Source organism: Spermophilus citellus (genome assembly GCF_964194105.1).
Source record: "Spermophilus citellus genome assembly, chromosome: 18".
Classification (NCBI taxonomy): Eukaryota; Metazoa; Chordata; class Mammalia; order Rodentia; family Sciuridae; genus Spermophilus; species Spermophilus citellus.
Window position 1 is genome coordinate 61,339,149 of NC_138200.1, and position 22,782 is coordinate 61,361,930.

Consider the following 22,782-nt stretch of genomic DNA (forward strand, 5'->3'; position numbering starts at 1 on the left):
TGTCTGTCTCATCAAAGTTCAAAAGGTTGTCACGGAGAGGAGGCTGTAGTCACCCGGGCTCCAGGAGCTGCTGGGTGGAAGAGATAGATAACGTCCCTCCTCACCGACATCGCGTGAGGCCACCGTACGAAGCGACAGCGTCAGGATTGCATTCTCATTATTATAATAATCAGCATAAAATCCGTGTTTACGTTGAAGGTGTCATGTGCAGACTACGTGGCTCTGGGCTTCACAGGTGAAAACTTGGATCCAGGGGCCAATGAAATGTCATGCTGCAGAGAGGGTTTGAAATGAGCCTTCCGCTGCTTCGGGACCCTGGGCTTATCGAAATACGAATGTGTGTGTTTTTCTCACTGTGTTAGACACGTGCATGTGTACTCAGGACAACTGCCGGTGTTCCCCGTCCCTGAACAGCCTGTCACGGGTTTGCTAGGCTTGGTGGCTTCCTAAAGCACCCTCACTGCCTTTGTCACCTGGCAGGACTGGCAGGTAAGCCAGGTAGACTCTGCTCACCAGCTGTGAATGCCAGCTGTGGGGCTGCCCAGCCCTGACCACACAGCCACACTGGCCTCACCCTGAGGACCAGGTGAAGGGAGAGGCAGAAACTGTCCCCTAACATCGTCCCACTCTCTGCTTCTGTGCCCATTAGACAGTACTGTTTCCTTGCCTTGGTCACAGAGCTCTGGAAGGCCACTCCTAAGCTGCCCCTTTGGTCCTGGCCTTGGGGAGACACAGGGTGTGGGATGGATTTTGTCAAATGGGTTCCTTGGTTTCCTGGTTGGCGTTCTGTCCCCTGAGTGGAGCACAGGGTCAGTGCTCGGCTCCATTTCTGAAAAGTCTCAGGGAGCTTTCAGCAGGCCAGCAGGAACCTGTATCCTGGGCGACCTCCCAGTCACATTGTGACTGCCCAAAGCCAGGGCCTGAGCATCCCCTCTGAATCCTTAAGTGCCTGGATCAGAAGGTGTTGGCTGAATGGGCTTGTGATCTTGACCATTCTTGGGTGGTTCAAGGAAGGGTGTTGGCTGGGCAGCGCAGATCAAGTCAGTGACCTGGCTTCCCCTGGGCACTTCCCTGGAGAGCTCCCGGATCCCATCAGCCAGGGGCTGCCGAGGTGTCCCATGCTCTCTGGGCACTGCTTACTTTCAGGAAGCATTGTACCCACCAGGACCTCTGGGCTCCTCCAGGTCCTGGGAGAGGATTGTACAGTTGAGTTGGATGACAGCCCAGTGAGCAAAGGGCTCAGGCTGTTCTGGGTGTGCAGAGATTCCCTATTACAGGAAAGAAAAAAAAAAAAAAAAGAATGTGCTTGGGAATATTTGAGGTCAGCCTGAGCAGGAGATTGTCTGTTTGTTGTTACACACACACACACACACACACACACACACACATAAGCCCACACTCTCCAAAGGATCTCCCCAGCAGAGACGTCCCTTCAGCAGGTAGGCCTTGGCAGCTCTCCTTCTGTCCCCACTTTCTTCCACCAAGCTGACCCTCTCAGGGTCCCCTCTGCCCTCACCTGGCTTTGGCCATTCCGGGGCACATCCAGGCTCTGCAACCACCCCTGAGGCCCTCCAAGGCTGCCGGGTCGTCCTCCATGAAGTCCACTGTTGGAAAGCAAGCCCAGTGCCCCTGGCCTGGAGTTAAGAAACCACTTCAGGAGGGGCTGGGGGCTTCAGGTGGGCTGAAAAGTTCACTGTGCCTCGGAGCAGCTGCACTTCTGCCTTTCCCCGTGAATCACCCACTCCTCGAAGTTAAGTCCGGCTGCTTCATCTGGAGCGGAGTGAAGGCCACACAAGGTGCAGAGGTAGCCCAGCTGGCTGTGGCCGGAGTATCTGCAGACGGAGGGCGGCTGCCTCTGGATGCCTGTTCCTGGTGCTCTAGATGATGAGAAGGGCTCGTTTAGGGGCAGATGAGATTCCAGCGTGTGCGGTGTGGAGGGCGTACCCCTTCTCCCAGGCATGGGGTGCCATTTAGTTTCTCTCAGTGCTGGACGGGGACTTGGTAGAATTGATTTGGCAAAAAGGTTAATGTGTTGTTACTGCTGCCAGTTGGCCCGTTGAATTGCTAGTGATTGAGGTAGGGGAAGCATTTAATTTGACACACTGAATGCAGGTCCACCAGAGGCTCATCTCTGTTTGCAGAACTCTGTGTGTGTGTGTGTGTGTGTGTGTACGCATGCATGCGTGTGTTTGTTAGATATGTTGTGCTCTTATTCCCATCAGCCTCTCCTGTTGTCCAAGGGGTCATCAATACTGTTCTCTGTCTGCTCACCAGCCCCCTCTCCTGACCCCTACAGAAAACATAGAGTGTTTTTCCTGTTAGTTATTAGAAAAGTGTGTAAATACACCCTGTGTCTTATAGACCAGGGGACTCCTAAATAGGATGCACCCCTGATGATCCACCAGGGCAGCAGGCAATAAACTACAGCTCATGGCCAAGTCCATGCAACCATCTGTTTGTATAAATAAAGTTTTATTGAAACACTGGCCTTTGAGGCCAGTGGCCCATCCTCTGTCCTCCCAGGGAGGAGCTGATGCTGTCTGCCATTTATTTCTATGTTCATTTGCTCAGTCCGTCACCTGCAAAGGTTTCCTGGAGGTTTACCCCACACCATGACCTGTACCACACACAGGGTTCACCAAGTCATGGACATTCAGTAGCTACCCTCAAGAGGCATTATTAGAGTAAAAATTGGAAATATAGAGACACCTTTAATGGAATCTGATGAATGTTGGGGAACCTGTCAGAGCACCATAGAGGAGCATTCAGCGGTTCTATGAAGGTGTGCTCAAACTGGACTTTGAGGGTTGAATGGGAGTTTTGGGCAAAAGAAGAAAGGTGTTTAGAGAAGAGTATAGTAAGCAGAAGAAAAGAACGTAGGAATCCTAGGCTTGAAACTACAGGCCGTATGTGGGAGCTTTGCATGATTTGTGGCTGCACAATCCTATTTCCTATAGGAGAGGTGAGACAGGGCACGTTAGGGAGGACCTGAGCACGGCACTGCATTTCTACTACCTGAAAACAATATGAAGATATCCATCACAAAGGAGATGGAAAGCCAAGCTGGCCCATTGGCCTGGAGCCCCCCACGGTGCCTGGACACGAGTGCCAGCTAAGCACAGCGCAGGGCTCAAGTCCTGCTCAGAGGACCAGAAGCCCGTTTCCTGCCACGCCACACCCTGATCCTCTGCTGACCAGGTCACCCTGCTTGTCCCCAGCATGGCAGGTATCTGGAGTGGGCCAGGGGTGCTGCCACTCACCGCCAGCTGATGATGAGACGGGGTCCCCTGGGGCTGGAGACCCCCCTCAAGGAGGCAGAGCCAGTTAAAGTGGCATCCGACTCTGAACCCGAGTCTGTCTGTCACAGCTGGAGTCCCCTCAGCCAGCCTCTTTCCTGGAGGAAGGTGGCATGGGGGCACTTGGCCAGTTGCCCCGGCTGCTGGGCTGATTGATCACAGGCGGATCTTTCAGCTCACGGCCAAGCTGGGCGTCTTCCCGTCGTCTCCCCTTCTCTCTCCAGAGCCTGGTTTCCAAGGGTCCACGCTGCGGGTTCTTGGCTTTGGAAACGGTGGGCATAGTTTTCATACTTGTTGCTGTCCCCCACGGTCACAGCCATTGCCCTTCCCACTCACCACTGAGCTGGGTGCTGGGCACAATGTGAAGGGGCCTCCTCTCACTGTCTCCTGGTGGGGGTCACTCCCTGGAGAGGGGTCTGTGGGACTCTCGTCCCCTTCTTTTCTTTGGCTCTGTTTGGGAATGTAACATTTTAAAGCTCTTCTTGGCTGGAGGATTTTTTATTGTAAACATAAAATGTTCATTGAAACATTAAACATTTTACAGCTGCTTTTCAGGACATAAATTTTCATGGACACCTACCCCTCACTGCCACACCCCCCTCATATATTTCTCCTCCTCTGCCTTTTCTCCCTCCCTCCCCCCGGCTTCAAATAGTTCCAAGACCAGAGTGGAGGGTAGGTAGGGGGCTAAATTACAGGTAAAATACAGCGGCTGGTGTAGCTCACGCAGCTTGGAAGGCTCGTTGTGTTTAGTGCGAGGAATGCTGGGAAAGCCAAGGCCCTCCCCGCTCCTTCCAGCCCCAGCCTGAGCCACTGTGAGCTGAGCCCACACCTGGCCCAAGGACGGCCCCACTGCCTCCATTCACTTCTCCACCTAACAACAATACGATAACACGGCCGTCATCGCATTCTGATTGTGTGTCAGACAGTGTTCTCAACAGCTCGCAACAGCCCTATGAGATAGGTGTACTCTTAATTACTTTCTGGATTGTAAAGATGAAGGAGCAGAGGCTTGGAGAAGCCTAGTTTGTGAATTATCTGGCTCTACAAGGTGGAAGGATATTCAAATCCTGCACCTCCCTACCTATTCTTTTTCTTTTCTACTGACAACTTACCACAATTTAAATAAATGCAACATTCCCAGATTGTTTTGCAGTTTCAGTTATCCACAGTCACCTGTGATCTGAAAATATTTAATGGAAAATTCGAGAAATAACAATTCCTAAATTTTAAAGTCCACACCATTCTTCTGCCCTGTCTTGCCCGGGACTGAAATCATCCCTTTGTGCAGTGTGTCCACCCTGTATGTACTAACCTCCCATTAATCATTTAGTAACCATCTCAGTTATCAGGCCCACTGTTGGTTATGCAAGGCTTATTTTACTCAATAATGGTCCCAAAGAACCAAAGTACTGAAGCAGACCATCCAGATACGCCAAAGGGAAGCTGTAAAGCATTTCCTTTTGAATCATAAAGGCTCTGTTACTTTTCCTGGTTTCAAGCATCTACTCGTTTCTTTCCACAGATAAAGGGGAGCTACTGTGGACATTTATTTCCCATTCTGTGCCTGTCTCTCTTCCTCAGTGCAATCCCATGAACTTGCCTCACCCACAGGTCGGTGCTGAGGACATGCCTGGCAGGGCTTCCATTGCTCAGCATACCTGAGCACAGTAAGTAGCTCTGTCTTCAGTCAGCTCCTAGATCAAGGACAAATTGAACTCTCCTCTCTGCCTCAGTTTCTCCACCTGTCAAGGGAGAGTCCTGTTCTTGTTCTCTTGGGTCCCTCTGAGACTGAACACCCCATGGTTCTCAGACACCCACATCTGAAATAGCAGTTCTTTGTGGCAGCTCTGCACAGAGCCCCCCAAGCAGCTCCAAGTCCATCTGTACTGCAGAGTGTTGAGGTTGGCCAGGCCCTTGGGCTCCGCAGACCCTGGAGTGCCCTGCCTGTCATGCAGTCCATTTCTCATAGACCAGCTTGACCTGGGCTTCACTCATCCATTTTTGCACCTAGTATTTATCCAGTGCACCCTGTGCATGTGATAATGTCCTGGGGTACAGAGTATGAGCAGGTACAGACCCTTGACAGAGAGGCCATCAATACATATTCAATGAATGAGTGAACCTTGTCTACAACCTTACAAAAGCTCATGACTGATACCTTGAAAATGGCCCGAAAGTCTATGTCCAAATCATTACTGTTGCCAGGTGAGAGAAGTAGGTAACTTTTTCTAGGTAGACCCTCAGTCATTTCCATGTGCGGCCTTTCCTGTGCTTTGCTCCTTGCCAGGCCCTGGGGATGCGGAGTTAGATAAAATAGAAGCTTCGCCTCATCCCTGCTGGCTGTTAAGTCCACCTTCCGGCTGCTTGCCACCCTTTTCTTCAGGGTCTTGCCTGTCTCTGCATCAGGCCTACTTTTCCACGGGAAAGGCCCTGGCTCTTATTACAGCGTGGCCGCCATCAACATGCCCTGACTGGTTAGCAGATGGCAGCTGCCTGAAGTCACTGAGTGCAGATAGGAATCAACAGGGAGATTAGGTAAAGTGCTTATTGGAGGTGCTGTCAGGGCCCGTGGCAGAAGGGTTCCCTCCGGCTCACAGCTTGCCCTCTGCTGTTATATTTCATGCACATTCGCATTACGCTCCTTGGTGATATTACATCTGCATGCACCTTGCCCTCTGACACGACAAACACAGACGCTGCCCAAATGCTTGTAAAGCAATCTGTCTAAGGAGGAAGAGGCAGCTCTGGGAGGAGGAGAATTGATTTGCAAAACATCCTGACATACGGTCTCTTATTTCTCCTCGCAATCAAATAATTCATCTTTATACTCCTTGGGCCACAGTGAAATTGGAACCTGGCGAAACCAGAGACTGCAGGGTTTATTTGTAGCAGTGGGAGCAGAGCAGTTAGCCAAGTGCATTCTAAAATTATCAATTGCTGATCACATGGCCCCGTGGGCAATGGTCCTCGTGGGGCCCCACGGACCAAGGCGTTGGGGGCGAGGGCTGCCGCACGGATGTGCACAACGAAAACCAGTTCTCCCATGTAGCCAGTGCCACGGAGGCCGTGCCCATTTTATAGGTGAGGAAACAGAGTCCCAGAGAAGTCCAACCCCCTCCCAGGTAGAGGAAAAGTGGGAAACGGACTTTGACAAGAGTTACAATCGAAAACGTTTAAATGTTTAAACATTCCACACAGATTTTGCATCAAATAATTTAATGAGGAGAAAGAGATCTCTGAGTGGGTGTGAGCCAGTGCCAAAATATTCAAGCTCAGGTTTTGGATTCTGGTGGTAGAGTAATAAATCACCATGACGCCTTTAACATTTATGTTTTTTTTTTTTTTCTCTTAACGTTAGGAGTATATAAAATAGTTAGGAATTTATTTTAGTGGAGAAAGAATGAAAGTGAAGGATATGCATTTGGTTAGTTATGGAGCCTGGGCGAGGTGAGAGGAAGTGTTTTCTGGTCTCGTTGAGAAATAGCTAGAGGAAAAATTACAGATCTTAAAATAGGTGTCATAAGTTACACGGCTGTGAAAGCCGGCCCGAGAGGTGGCCTCCATTAAAGGCGCAGTGGATGTGAATCTTGAGTTACCTGGAACACAACTGTACTTCCTATATTTATCCGGGCTTTTTATAAACTGTTGCCCTTAACACCTCAGGCTGACACCCACATCCTGGGTGGTTATTCAATACCAAATTTGACTTTCTTCACTTTGAGGGTCCCCGAAACAGACAGAAAGCAGCCGTGACAATTCAGTCCTCCACTGTTGACAGGCCAAAAGCTGTTCGGCATAGCGACTGGGACCTGCCCCTCTGGCCTCCTTGTCTGTCTTCTCCTCTGGCCTCAGCAGTGAACAGACCATGATGAGCCACCCCCGAGAGAAAACAGGACGGCACATGGGGAGCATTTCCAAAGTCCTCTGTGCATCCTAAAAACAAAGAGGAAAAGAGAGCCGAGGAGCAGGATCAGCTGCAGCCATAGGAGGGGAGGTCTCACTGGGGAGGAAGAAGGCCTCGCTCTGGCCAGGCCAGCGGAGGGCCTCATGCCTCCTGCCAAGCCCCATTCCCCTGCAGCACTGAAGTGCCAGGCACGTAGCACCTGTCCTGTCAGTGTTCTTAGGGTCTGAGAGGACTCCTAGGTGGGCAATGAGGAAAGAAAATCCCTAGTGGGATCCAGAGGTCCCACTTCTGGCAGAGAAATCCAGGAAAGAGCACCCCTCCTTCCAAAGTGAAGTCCAGGGGCTCAAGAGAAAATGGCACTCTGCACATGAAAGGCAAGCATTTTATTTTAGTTTTCAAACAATGAGTAGAGTTTGATTAGCATAAAAAAGGAGATGGATAGACCAGCAACCTAGATGATTTCATGCCATCTAGCATGACATTTGGTGGGGTTTCCTGGGAGCCAAAAGCAGAGGTCTCATTAACCATTAATTTAAAACAAAACAAAAACCAGACACTTACTGATACACCTTTGTTGTGGAGCATAATTCTAAGAACTTATGGCATATGGGTGTGTGGATGTGTCTGTACACTGCTGCTCAAGCAAGCCACAGATAAAAAGACCAGCTGGTTCGTATCACTGAATAGAGCTTACAAAACATATCAAAGTACCCTCTGTCAATCAAGCAGCCTTCTACTTAACTAGAGGTAAACATTAGAGTGTGAGAGTGAACTATGAATTAAGGGCACAGTTTCTGAAGAGTTACAAAAATGTGTAACCCCAATTCATGCCAACAGTCTGATTTGTCATGATAAAAAAAAAAAAAAATCCTGTGTTTTAGAGTAAGACAAACCAAGAAGAATAACTCTGTGGTGACTCACCTCGTGCCTCTATGTGGAAGTGAGCTATCCCAGGACCTCTGCAGAGGGCCTGCATTTTTCTTTAAAAATGTAGAGAGGAAGAGGAGAAAAGAGAACACAGAATCCACTCAAGGAAATGAACAAGAGTCCTGACCTGGATTACTTAAAACAAATAAAGAACAAGTCTTGCCAATCAGCTGTATCAACCCATAAAAGAACTCTCTACAGCTTACATATAGTATCTAACATTGAGGGATTTGCTTGGACACGTAAATCAAAATATACCTTTGAACAGCTGAGATTTGAAATCTTGGTGTATTTTCCCATAAGCATTGGGAATATTGGGTCAAAACAAGAGTATTCTTTCTAATATATTTTAGCTAATAGACTCAGAGGTTTTTTAAACCCACACCACAGTCTCAATAATACCTGTAAGGTTAACATGTTTGTCATCTGTTTTCCCACAATAGTCACCAGCTTGGTTAATATTTCTGGAGAACTGACCATGTGCCAAGGGCTTTACATGCACCATCTTGTTTAATCTTCAGGACAACTTTATCAGTGGTGTCCAGTGAATTCCACCAGATGCAGTGGCCTGGAGAGCCAGCCTGGCTAGCCATTCTAGCATTCCAGGAGTCAGTCTCCTGTCCCAGTCTTCCTGGTCCCCGTTTGGCTGGGGGCCACCTGGTGGTGACTGCACCCTCCAGCCTAAACATCAATGGGGATAATTCTGGGTCCTTTGTCAGAGTGATCCTTGTCTCACTTGGCAGGTGGTACTACAGTGTTTTTCTACATTATAACCTCCTCCTCCTCCTCCTCCTCCTCCTCCTCCTCATTGCTGACACTTCTTATCATGCGGTTTTTGTTACTGTAGCTCTGTTGTATCATTTAAGGTCTAGGATTGTGATGCTTCCTGCTTTCCTTTTCTTGCTAAGGATAGCTTTGGCTATTCTGGGCCTCTTATTTTTACAGATGAATTTCCTGAGTGCTTTTTTATATTTCTATGAAGAACAATATTGAAATTTTGATGGGAATTGCTTTGGGTAATATGGACATTTTGACAAAATTAATTCTGCCTATCCAAGAGCATGGGGGATCTTTCCATCTTCTAAGGTCTTCCTCAATTTTTTTCGTTCGTGTCCTATAGTTTTCACTGTAGAGGTCTTTCACCTTTTTTGTTAGAGGATTGGAAGAACTCTTCCAAGATGACATGGTTAATAAATAGTAGAGATGGAGCAAATCTGTCTAATGCAATCCAAGTCGTCCATTTCAAAGTGGGGGGGGGGAAGAGAAAGAGAGAATATGTCCAAAATGGTGATTATTAATTTGTCATTAATGTGAACCCTTGTAATCACTCTCAGCATTGCTAAATACTATTACATTGTGATTACAAACGGATTTGGCTGGACATTTCTCTTCCTTGCGGCCCTGGAGAAGCCATCCTCTCTAGGCTAGGGCACTGGGGATGGCTCTGGAAGCCTCACTTCCTGCCCTGCCATTCCGATTCCCCTTGTCCAAAAAGTCAGCTGATGGGTGTTTCAGTGAATCTCCAGGAGTCGGGCACGGAGTCTGACAGCCCGAGGCCAGTGTGCCAGCTAGTCAGTGCCACATCATGGTTATTGGTGAGCAGGTGACCATTCCAATGAGAATCGAGTGATCAGTGTTTCAAAGGAACTGGCAAGGCCTTCCAACGCCAATGTTCTCTTACCTCTTAACAATTCCTTTCTCTTTCCTTTCTGAATTCCATTCTTAAACTTTTCCTCCTCTCCAAACAAATTGTATTTATTAAAGAAAAAAATTATTTTCTCATTTACCAACCAGAGTTGCAGCCTTTGGATATTTAATTACATCCAAAAGCATGGAAATTGGGCAATTTAATTAGCAACCAGAGCCTCAAACACAAACAACTGCAGGGTTTTTGTTTAGTTTTGAAGAAAGCAGGGGAGGGAAGAGATCTTCCTGTGCAGCACCAGGTCTCCAGTGTCCTTTCGTGTCAGTGGTCTGGGGTCACAGGGCCATGCACAGGTAGGAGGGCACTATGCACAAAGAGCTCACCACAAGAGCTTTATAATACATAGGTGAGGAGGAGGCCTCCCTCCCCTTGAGGCACTTGATCCCAGGAGTTTGGCAGCTTGTGGCAGACATTTCCAGAAGAAGATAACACGTGCATTGGGTGGCCTACGACCCCAGGCCTGGGTAGCTCAGGCCTCGCCATTCCTTGGACCATGTCCTTCTGTACTGGGGTGAAGGGGCCTTGTAATGAAGAGGGACATTCTGCATCCAGTGCCTGCTAGGGTGTCCTACTGGTGTCATAATGTCCAAAGCTTGTTTGTTGAATAGCCCTTCTCTGAGACCCTCAAGTGCTCCACATTCCACTGGGATTCCTGGGTGATTTATCACCTGAAGAAATATGAGCTGTTTTGGTAGGGGAGGAGGAGCCTCCCAGGATGTGACCAGAGTCTATTCAGAATGATGCCCGCAGGCTGTGAAATACATCGAATGTCGTCCTGAAGCAGGGCATGGGGGTAATTGCCAAAACACCCCTGCATCAGCCACATACAAATCCTGCCACAGCTCCTAAAACCAGAATCTACCCACCGTAGAACAGCCTGGGGTCCTCAAATTACCACCCAAGTCTTATCCTCCTACATGCACTAGTAGTATTATGATTATCACAGTTTGAGGGAGTTGTTCTTAGGACTAAGGAATGAGAAAAGCACATGTCTAGAGAGATGGCTTTCTGGCATATTCTCAGTCTGGAAAAAATGGTAGCTTTTTTTTAGCAGGACACCGTGACACACACCTGTAATCTTAGCTACTTGAGTAGCTGATGTAGGAGGATCACAAGTTTGAGGCCAGCCTGGGCAGTTTAGTGAGACCCTGTCTGAAAATAAAAAGGGCTGGGGGTGCAGCTCACTGTTAAAGCACCCCTGTCTTCAGTCCTTATTATGACAAGGAAAATGTGGTAGCAATTTTAAAAATTTATATTTATCAGGGACTTGTTTATTGGCACAGATTGTACAATTATGGGGTACAGCGTAATAATTCAATCTGAGTATACAGTGTCATGATCAAATCAGGGTAATGAACACTTCCAGCTCCTTAAACATTTATCATTTGTTTGTGTTGGGGATCTTTGAACTCTCCTATTTCTTATATATAATAAATTGTCGTGCCTCTAGTTACCCTACTGTGCCGTCGAGCACTGGGACTCGTTCCACCCATGTCACCACATTCTGGTGCCCATTATCCAACCTCCCTGTGTCCTCCCTGCCCCTCCTAGCTGCCAGTGGCCACCATTCTAACAGTAGCATTTACAATGTGCAGCAAAGGCCTCACTCATCAGCTCCTGGGCGTGAGAAGTCTCAGAACTCACCTCTCCTTCAGCTTTTGATGGAAAAGGAAAGGATGGTGGAAAGAGGGAGGAGGAAGTACATAGAACAGGAGCACAGTTCTTGGAAAACTTGACCTTATAGTCCCATCCACCTGGGACACATAGGGTTCTTGAACATGTGCGTTTTTTTCTCTTTCCAACTGGTCCCATTGCTCAAAGCGGTAAAGTGCATGTCGTGTTTGCCGACACTTTTGTTCACTTTCAAAACTGGATTTATTTCAAGTGGATTTAGAACCAAAAAAAAAAAATCAATAGAACGAGCAGCTTCGGGAGCCAGAGCGAAGGCAGTTGAGAAAGGACAGAATAGGACAAATTCTAGGGGACTCACAAACATAATTCAGGAAGCTCTGAAGTTTACTTAGTCTGGGATTCTAAAAAAAGATTAGTTAGGCAATAGTTTACCTTAGACCATTAGAAGATGGACTTTAGCCAAAACAGGCTGCCAAACTCAAGAGAAAAGTGGGGGAAGAAATTATTTTTAGTGTTCTGAGAATGCTTCAGCCGTATTCCTGTGCACGTTTCATTAGTCATTGGCACTTGGTGCTGATTGGGTGAAATCCGCTATTTCTAGCACCCCTCATTTCACTCCTTCTTTCTCAAAATCACACTTAACCAACTACTGTACCCAGCACTGAGATGGCGGGCAAGGGGTCCAGTGCCAGCCGAGGAATGTGGCCCTGTGATTCTCAGTCCTTAGCAGCCTGATCTTAAGGTCATCTTCTCTGATGACCTTGAGGTCATCTTCGCTGAAGACAGCTGGCCTGCACAAACAAGAGGTGTCACAGAAACTAGAGTGTGTGGCTCCTGAGGCTGGGCCACCAAAGACATCGAGTTCTCCGTCCTGTCTCTCGGATCAGTTGTTCTGGGGAAATCTGGGTGTCGTGTTCTGGGAGGACTCTCAAGGAGGAGAAGAGCTGGGCCTCCTGCTGGCAGGGCACCATCTTGGAAGCTGATCCCAGGGCACGTTAAGTCCGAAATGACCAACTGCCGTGTTGGCTTCAGTCTTGACACAGGAACTACTTTGGAGACCCTGAGCCAGAAGCACTGAGCTAAGGTGCTCCCAGATTTGTGACCCATAGAATCTGGGTGACATAATAATTTCCTTAATTGTTTCAGTTCCCTTGATGTAAGGATTTTTTTTTTTTTTTGCACCAATACAAAATAAATACAGTGAGGGGAAACTGTTCTCTAGCTGATCATTTGCAGAGTCCAAACTGCTAGCTGTTTAGCCAGCACTACATGAAGTGAGTTGCTGCAGTCTCCCATCCAAAGTGAGGTGTGCTCTGCAAATGTGGCCTTTTCTCAGACACCGTCCATGACCCCTGGACCTGTTCCCTCCTCGGTTTGTGGTACGACATGTTAGTGTGGCAGGGACCCTGGCTGCAGGAGCCAGTTGAGAAAGCAAAATTCTGTAAGTCGTTGGGGTTTAACTGTTTAACAAATAGTTGGGTTAATCCTGTGAAAGTGTCCTATTGTAAATATTTAACTTTGTTTTAGTTTAAGTCTTTCTAAAATGGGCTGCATGCTTTCTTGCCCTCACTGCGCAGCCTTGACAAGTCTGGAGGTCCCTTACTGTGAGGTCTGCAGGGTGCTGTGAAGACAGAGGGCCATCGGCTCAGGACACGGCACGCCCTGCAGATACTAGTGTGGGTGACGGTCCCTGAGGCTGCCTGGAAGCCCTCCGGGTGGTGACGTGTCTGATGCCAGCCTCTTCCACGAAGGAGCCACAGAGAAGCTCGTGACCGCAGAGCCCTGTGCTGGAGCCGCCATCCAGTTCAGGCTGCTGTTAGAGCAGTGCCATGCTCTGGGCCTCTGAAAGAGCAGACGCTTCTGTCACGCGGCTCTGGAAGCTGGAGACCTAGGATCAGGGCACCACCATGGTCATGTTTTTATGAAGGGCCCTCGTCCTGGTCCTGGATGGCTGCATCTCACTGCGGAGGGAGAGGTGAGCCCTTCCACCTCTTCTCATAATGGCACTGTCCCCTGCGCAAGGACTCTTATGCCCCACCCTGTCACCTCCCAGAGCTCCAGCTCCTAACGCCATCACCAAGAGGATCAGGATTTTGACATAGGAATTGGGGTGGCGGGGCACAGACATTCTGTCCACGTGCTGACTTTCCATTAAATTTCCAAACCTCTGTCAGCCCCTTCCACCCTCACTATGTGCCCGTCGTATTTAATTAATATTTCAAATGTTGAAGATTTCATTAATATTGCAAATTTTCTTTAAATCATTTCATATATTTATTAACTTTGGTTTAAAAGGAAGCTTTCTATCTCCATCATAAAGGGAAGATCAATATGATTTGCCAAAGCAGATAAGGATCCAATTACACGCTGTGGGAAGAGGACGGTGATATTAATCCCAGGTAGTTGTTATAGCCGGGGTTCACTCTGAGCCCAAGGCTCGTCCTCTCTCCATGGAGATGGGAAATCAGCACCTTTCATAGGGGTTTTGAGGATAAATGGAAAAAAAAGCAGGATTCTTTCCAACCAGAAGGACCAAAGAAGCCAAAAGGAATGACCATCTTCCCCAGATCATATAACTCGGGTCACAAGTGCCTCCAAAACCCTCTGGAGTACATGGCCCGTCCCTGGCCTCGGATCAGAAGCTGCCATCCCGGAAGTATATCTCTTGACTTGTCACCATCCCAAGCGCCAGCTCTGCAGATCTGCGCGGCACAACCCATCGACCCCCATGCTTTCTTCCTATCTTGTCCTTCTCTGTTCTGCGGCATGGAGGTTAAGAGCTCCGGCCTTGCCCAGATCGTGTCTAGGCTCCTCACTATATGATTCTCAGTAAGACAAGTGACCTCTCTGAGCCTGCAGGTAAATGGAGATGACGTATATCCTGATGGGGTTGTTGAAGGGTCAAGCGTGATGACTTGTGTACGGTGACACTGGCCTTCACTGTGAAGAGGACATATATCTCAGTTGCCATCTTGTATCCCAAAATATTCAAAGATTTTGCATTTAACTTGCTGAAAACAGTCATCAGTTCTCAGGTCTACATTTTATGATTTCTTTTTAAAGGAAGAAAAAACTCTTTGTGGGAACTGCCCATCCTATTTATGTGGGCCCAGACACTCCCACGCTTGATGTAAGGTGGCCCGGGTTGTGTGTGGTTGCTGTCGAAGGGTTCCTGGCTTAGCCAAGCACTTTCTCGTGGACGCCATGCTGGGGCGAGTAGGGATTAAGGGGGATCACACAGAGAAGTGTCAGAGCAGGGTGCTTACCAGGTGAATGCCGAGAGGTTTCGAAGGTGGGTGCGGCAGGGAAACAGCAGTATGCAGGCTCCATGGGTGTGTCCTAACTGTCTGTAAAGAGCTAGGCAGGGCACGGGACATGCCCTCCTCCAACACTCAAGATCTCTTTTCTATCATCTCTTGCCTCCCCCCTTGCTGCCCTGAAGGTAGAACCTCCCATGGAGAGTTCCACCAAGAGCATTTGATTGTGATGCTCTTCAAGCCATCCAGGAGCAACCATGAGCCAGCTAATGTCAGGCACTAACCTAGGTCCTCACTGAATTTTTTTTGGGGGGGTGCTGGGGTTTGCCGGGGATTGAGCTCTGGCCCTCCACCACTGAGCCACATCCTCAGCCCTATTTTGTATTTTATTTAGAGACAGGGTCTTACTGAGTTGTTTTAGTGCCTCACTCTTGCTGAAGCTGGCTTTGAACTCATGATTCTCCTGCCTCAGCCTCCTAAGCCACTGGGATTACAGGAGTGCGCCACCCCACCTGACCTCATTGAATCTCTAAACAAATCCTGTATTGAATCCCCAGTCCCTGAAGGAGGAAATGGAAACTCAGGAATGTTAAGCCACATGCCCAGAATCATCCACTTAGAAGAAGCAGGTCCATAATTGAAACCTGAGACTGCATGCCCTGTATGAGCTTCCTGTTGTTGCTTTAACAAATTAGCATCGACTTGGTGGCTTAGAGTGTCACACATCTGTCCTCTTATAGTTCTGGAGGTCACAATCCTAAGTCAGTCTTGGAGGGCCATAACAAGGTACAGGGCAGGACTGGCTCCCCAAGGCCCTAGGAAAGAAGTGGTTCTTTGCATCTTCCAGCTTCTAGAAGATTCTGTAATTTCTTGGCGTGCGGCTAGATCACTCCTGTCTCAGCTCCCATCATTCCATCTCTTTCTGTGATCCTGACCCTCTTGCATCCCTCTTGGAAGAACCCTTGCACCTCTAGGCTGCCTGGATGATGCAGGATCCCCTCCCATATCACGATCCTTAACTTCAGCACACCTGCAGTCACCTCCGCTACCATCCCAGGCTCTGTGGATCAGGATGTGGACTCCTTCAGGAAGAGGTGTCACCCTAACAGTCCTCAGCCCTAGGCTTGTCAGGAAAGATGCCCACGCGGCCGGGGTTCTCTCTCTGCATCTTCCCTTAGGAATTTGTCCTTGTCTTTGCCCAGGAACAAAATTCTAGATTCAGAGTCAGCTCTTCTTAAACTCCCAGTCCCAGGACAGACTCGGCCTGCCGTGGGCCATGGGGCTCTCTAACTACCTCCAGTGCATGGCGAGCACCGTGGGCCAGGAACAGTGTGTCATCGTTTCTTGTTCTGCTTTCAATGTAGCTAACCCTCACATTTTGTTTTCCAAGAAAATGTCAACAGGCTCCTGTTTTCTGGACTCAGTTTGTAGCAGACCATTGGCCGAGCAGGTCAGAAAAAGCAGCACCCAGGAAGTCTGATCCCCTCATCTTCATTAATCTGTTTGGGTTTTCTCGGCCCCTTGACCACAAGTTGAAAAGACACAGTGGTTTCTGGGAGAACCCTCCAGCACATGAACTTCCCTCTGAGTGCATTTACTTGTTGAACACCTTCTTGGTCCCCAGACCAGCACCCCTGTCTCCTGTCACCAGGGGGAAGTTCGTGTTGCCAGCCTCCACGGTTGATCTGCTGCTCTCCTTTTGCCCCTCAGCTGCCACCCCCCAGCTTCTCTGTGGCGTGTGGTGGGCTCAGGATGCTCGCTGGTCTGGAAGAGATTGGCTTGTTTAGCACGGCTGACGCTCTTGGGTTCCTCCTGACGCCCGGGCCACCCTGGTTAGTCTGACAAGAAACACCCGGGGCTTTGAAAATCTCATCTGTGACACCATAAGAGTCATCTTCAGTATCCCACATTCCTGATTGGATTTGGGTATCAACCAACCAACCCCCTCAGTATGAGGAGAAAGAGAATTTATCAACAGATCAGGGAGGGAAACCTCAGGGTACAGCCGACCCAGCACAGGCTGACCTGAAACCAACGCTTAGAGCTGGGTTTCTGTGTGTATGCACCTGTGAGAGGTCAGCTTGTAGAGAAGGCAGAAGTCAGCCTGTGCAGGTTTGAGTAACTGCAATGGGGATGAATCAACAATTTCATGAAAATGCCTCAGGTTAAAGGATTATTTCTCGGGGCTGGGGTGGTGACTCAGTGGTAGAGCGCTTGTCTGGCATGTGTAAGGCACTGGGTTCAATTCTCAGCACCACATAAAAATAAATAAAATAAAGATCCAAGGGTGAGCCATAAAAATTAAATATTTAAATAAAATAAAATAAAATAAGGTATTATTTCTCTTTGGTACTGACCTTTCACTGAAGTTACCTTATTTACCATCCCTCCACATTAGCCCTGTAGGATAGGTATATAATTGTTCCCCTTTCATAGATTAGGAAGCTGAGGCCAAGGTAGTGAACTGACTTGTCCTGGGAGCTGCTTCTGCAGGGAGCCCAGATCAGCTCTGCCCTCCAGTTCTGTCCTTTCATCTGCCTCCTCACTGCTCAAGGTCAGGTCCCTGAACCAGCAGCTTCAGCATCTGCTGGGCATTTGTCAGGAATGCAGACTCTGAGACCTGGCCTGAGACCTGCCAAGTAACAGCAGCAGCAGAATTCTCCAGATGACTCCTGCGCACAGCAGAAGAGGAGCTGTCACCCACGCCACCTCCTGCTGAGTTAGGGGCCATAACTGAGCGTGCCCTGGGTGCTGAGCCTGTGGCGAGGCTGCAAGACAGAAAACTCATGTACAAGGCAGCAGGATGCCACCCGGGTCATAGCAGTGCCGTGGAACACCAGACCAGGGTGCTCAGAGGGCACAGACGAGGGCACTTGACCAGGAAGACTGTCCGGTGGAGCTTATTCCTGAGCTGAATGGGAAGGCATTAACCCACTGTGATTGAGAACACCAACTCTGAATTTCCACTGTCTGGTTTCAAGGCCCAGTTCTACATTCCAGCTGTGTGATGTGGGACACGTTGCTTTACCTCTCTGGTCCTTGGTTTCTTTATCTCTAATCAAAATATCACCTGATTGTTAAGCAGAGTAAATGAGATTAATACGTGTGAAGGACACACACAGTAGATAGCGTTCAGATTAAAGACAAAGAGGCAATGAGGATGACCCCTAGGACTCACACTGAAACACTTTGATTGGATTAAAGTGGGTATTTACTGAGTATCTACTCTGTGCTGAAGCACATTCTGGACTCTGAGATGTGAAGCTGAATTTCCAAAAACAGTGTCTATACCTGAAGCCATCACTGAAGGGTCAGAAAGCCATTGGTCATATCTCCTGATTTATGTAGGTATTACAAAGCTATACATTTCCCTCCAAGTACTGCATTACCTGAATCCCACCAATTTTGATATTTTGTATTTGTGATCTCATCAATTCAAAATAGGTTCTCAGTTTCCATGTGGTTTCTTCTACCCTCACTGGTTTAGTAGAGCCTTTGATCATTTCTGTTCAGCTAGTTCTCACTGACACCTGCTATGTACCAAGACCAGGCAGCTTTAGCTTCTGACTTCAGGGAGTTTATAGTCCAAAGAAGCATCCAGCATCTATTTAGACAGTGGAGACATGAACACAATTTTTTAACATAAAGCAAAAGAAAACCAGATCTCTCCAGCACAGGTTCTCTGAATCCCAAGATATTTTTCACTGCTCAGTTGCAGCCTTTGAAGCAAAGCCTGCCCTGGTCACCACTGCATTCTCAGCCCCTAGCTCTGCCCATAATAGGGACACATGGATATTTGTTGAACAGAATTGTTCTTTGCTACCCATGCATTTGGTCTGAATTCCTTTTGATTATTCTCTTCACTCATCTGCTCTTGACTGATTCCCCCAAAGTTTACTTAAGAACTATCCTTAGCCTATCTGTTGGCATAGTGAAACTGTCTTCTTTCTAATTGTCCCACAAAGTCTCTGATGGGTCTGTATGGCATCAGGCAGGCCCCAGAAGCCTTGAGCCGGTGAAGTCCTGCTCTCTCTCTGCCTTCCACCCGCTGCACACTGGGATGCGTGTTGGACCTCTGCCCAGATTATGCTTGGAGTGGCACCAGCTGCACAGGATATGAGAAATATTTGCTCCGGGGGATCCAGAAGTGGCGATCTGAGTAGGATCAGCTGGTGCTCCAGTAGAGAAGTCATTTCGCTCTCTCTGCTGAGAGGTCACTGGGCTTCTTCACTCAGCAGTTTAAGGGGTGCCATATTGTTTTCAACCTTCCAGCCCTCACCCATTCCAAAATGTGGCCGGGTGTTGTCAAACAGCTCCGTGTTCCTGCCAGAAAGAGTCGTCCCATGAGGAGGGAGGCCGCCATCCAGTCCAGCCAGCAGTGCCTTTCAGTCAGTATATCAGAAGCTGGGAAACCCTGATTCCTTGTGTCCTGACCCAAGAGGCCTGCCTGCAAGCCCTCGTGCTGGAAGGAACTTCATTACTGGGAGGAGATGCCTCTTCTGGGAGCAGGTGCAGAGGATCAGGGTGGCTTCTACCCCAAGCTACCAGCATCTCCATACTTTCTGTCCCTCACTCATGTGCAGTGAGCAAGGTGGGTTGGGAAGTTTGCTGCCTAGTTCCCATTCCTGGCTCTTGCATATGATCTGTTGTAACCTTGGACTTGCTTGAAGCTGTCTGGGCATCAGTTTCCCCGTCTGCAAAATAAAGGCAGTTCTAACACCTACCTCCTGAGGTCGTGAGGTTCACAGGGCAAAAATCACCCCTGCAGAAGGAAACCCACCACTGTGTCCTACCCTGAATGGTGGAGCCAAAGGGAATAGGGAGAGCAGCCCAGATCTGAGAGGGTTCAGGGAGGTCGAAGTTCCCCTGAGGTGGGGGTGTGTGTTGATCGCAAGGAGTTAGGGGTAATTGGGGTCCTAATCGCTGTGAGTCCAGTATGACTGTGTACAGGAAGTCCAGTTGGACAGCCACAGGTCTCCACAGAAAAGGTTAACTGACTTTAGGCACAAAGTGCCATGATCGGTTTCAAAGCAAGTGGGATGGGAGCAAGAGTTTTGTGTCAGAGGTCCCAGGAGACTTGTAGGCTGACGACAAGGGCCTGACAGGGTGTCCTGTGGATCGTACTGCTTGGGTTTTGTGGCATCCAGTGTAAAAATTGTGTGTGTGTGTGTGTGTGTGTTAAAATGCCTACTGTGTTAAAATATATAAATAATATTTATCATTTTAACTACTTGAAAGTGTGCAAGCTGTGGCACTCGGTACATTCACAGTGTATAACCTTCACCGCTTCCTGCAGGAGTTCCTCCTTATTCACAGTTTTGTGTTGCATGGTTTCAGTTACCTGTGGACAACTGTGATCTAAAAATACTGAATGAAAGATACCAAATATAAGCAACTCATACGTTTTAAATTGCATGCCATTTTGAGTAGCATGAGGAATTTACTCGCCGTCCCCACTCTGTCTTACCCAGAACCTGAATCCTCCCTTTGTCCAGCATATCCATGCTGTAGATGCTACCCACCCACCAGCCATTTAGTAGCCATCTTGATTATCAAATGAATTGTCATGTTACTGCAGGGCTTGCCTATAGGGTTTGGCATTATCTATGGTTTCAGGCATCTACTGGGGGCTTTAGAACGTGTCCACCAATCAGCAAGAGGGGAGTACTGCATACTGAAAACTTTTTCACCATCCCTGACATACACTCTTTACCACTAAACAGCTCCCCCTTCCCTGCCACCTGAGCCCTGGTAACCTCTATTCCACTTTCTATTTCAGTGACTTCGCCTATTCTGGTCACCTCCCATATGTGGAGACACATACTCTTTGTCCATCCGGGTCTGGTTTATTTCACTTAGCATGAGGTCTTCGAAGCCCATTCATATTGTGGCATATATCAAAATTTCATTCCTTTTTAGGGTGCAATAATTTTTCATTGTGTGCAGAGACCCCATTCTGCTTGCCCATTCATCCTCTCGTGGCTCTCTGCTTCTGGCTTTGCGCTGGTGTGACTCATGCTGTTAAAAACATCGTTATACAAATATCTGTGCAGATCTCTGCTTTCCGTTCCTTTGGAAATATAGCTGGGAGGGAAGTCGCTAGGTCGCGTGGTGGTGGCTCTTCAGGAACTGCCTAACTGTCTTCAACAGCGACAGCACTATTCCCTTCCCTACCAACGGCAAATGCAGGCACCGATTTCCAATTTCTCCACATCCTACTCGACACTTACTATTTTCCTATTGTTTCCAATGTAGCCATCTCAGTGGGTCTGAAGTAGAATTGTTTGCATTTCCCTAATAACTAACAAGACCCAGCTTCTCCTTCTGGGCTCACTGGCCTCCTCGGCATCTTCCTTTGGAAAAAAATCATGTCCGTTTTTGACCCTCAGAGCCTTTTCTTCTTGTGTTTTTTGGTTCGCGGCTACATCCCAGCACCATGAGTTTTGACGGTACTAATTTCTTCTGGTCCTGTTTAGAATTTGAGGTAAAAAGAAAACAGTAATTGAAGTAGACAGTTGTTACTTACGTGGGGAGGCTGGTGTCACATGCCCTGTGCTCTTTCATTAGCGGCATTAGGTCCTTATTATGTGTTTTACTAGGTAATTGTGATTCTTGGCTTTGGGATTTTTCAGATTTCTCTCTGGTTTCTTTTGTCAGTCAACAAGTAAAGCCAGTAGGATTCTGAACAAAGTGGGCCATTGTGGGGGGAAAACGTCGAAGGAGAATGAAATCCCCCGCAAACCAAAAAGGACGGAGCAGTCAAAAGTAAAGAAGTAAATCCTTTAGCACCTCCTCATCTCCAAAGGGTTTCTTTTTATAGTTTTCTGAGGTTATGAAATTAACTCAGTAGGTTCGAGTGTGGTTGGAGACTCTAATTACTGAGGGTTTCAATGATCAGACATTTTTGTTTCTGTTTTCTTGAAATGCTCATTTTCCAGCTTGCTGGCAGGCCTTTCGGAAGGGTGAGAAAGTGAATCCTCACCAGGAATCAGGGGCTGACCCTGACAGGTCTTTCCAACCAGAGAAAGGGGACGTGATCCATCACTGCCATTGTCTGTGGCGGGAGACACTGTTCCATAGACAGCGGAGGCAGGTCACGTTGGTCCAGTTTTCTTTTTGATCATCAGAATAAAAACAAGCATCTAAAAGCCAAAAATACTTTCCTCTTTCAATTTCTGCTACATTTGTTGTTCTTCCCTCCCCCTCCCTGAAGAAAGTCACAGGACTAGTCCCTCTTCTTAGGCTCTGGCATTTAACAGTGATGTATTTTGATATTCTGAACAACTGGTAAAGGAATGCAAAAGTCGGATTCAAGTTTGATAAGGTCTACAAAGACATTAGAGTGAGTCCCTATGTTTTGAGCACTTACCACACCACCAGGTGCCATCTGTTACCACCTGGGAGTTGGGAAGTCGTCCGTCCGTCTGTCCATCCATCCATCCATCCATCATCCATCCATCCTGCCTCCGCCATGGGGTGGAGTAAGTGGTAAACAAAGCCGAGTCCTGCTTGTGTTCTGGGAGGGACAGGGGTAAAATAGGGGTAATTAAAAAATACAGTTGCCTCACTGAAATCCCCCTATTTCTTTCTTTCTAATACATCAGTCAGGATCCAGTAGGAGACATAGACTACACAGTAATTCTAACAGGTGGAGTTCAATATTAAGAATCCTTACCTACAATAGGGTCTCGGTTACTAAGAGGCGAGGAACTCTCAACAGTCCAGGAATGCAGACTTGGGAGCAGCCACTGCCCTGAGGGCTGGGCATTGTTCCCAAGGAGGAAACTGGTCAAGAGCCCCACCTGCCATGACTTGGTGCAGACCATGGTCCACTGCTGGCAGAGTTCTCCCCAAGACCCTATGAAGGTAGGACTTGTGGTAGTGCCAGGGAGGATGTCTGTGGTGGTGTCCTACCCTGGAAGCTCCAGAAACCTGCCAGCTTGGGCAGTGTGCTGGAAAGTTTCCCCCTGGGAGAAGGAGGAGGCTGCCCACAGGGTGGTGCCTTCTGAGAGCTCCTCACCAGAACCTGAGGGCGCCATGTCCCTCCAGTGCCCTCTA

General features: G+C 48.2%; 1 protein-coding gene and 1 long non-coding RNA gene across 5 annotated transcripts in view; one reads left to right on the forward strand and one right to left on the reverse strand.

Moving 5' to 3' along the window:
- Positions 1-22,782, forward strand: part of WWOX (WW domain containing oxidoreductase) — a gene marked incomplete at both ends in the record, with an annotated part of 882,099 nt that overhangs the window by 504,789 nt on the left and 354,528 nt on the right. The gene's annotated exons all lie outside the window — the stretch shown is intronic.
- On the reverse strand, positions 6,546-22,626 carry LOC308637640. 4 transcript variants are annotated; one of them, XR_014019647.1, is made up of 3 exons: positions 22,400-22,626; positions 22,094-22,240; positions 6,546-7,232 (listed from the first exon to the last, which is right to left on the reverse strand). It is a non-coding gene; the product is annotated as an uncharacterized lncRNA (long non-coding RNA). The 4 variants fall into 4 exon arrangements; XR_014019648.1 differs by lacking the exon at positions 6,546-7,232 and adding an exon at positions 18,007-18,328; XR_014019649.1 differs by lacking the exon at positions 6,546-7,232 and adding an exon at positions 18,007-19,418.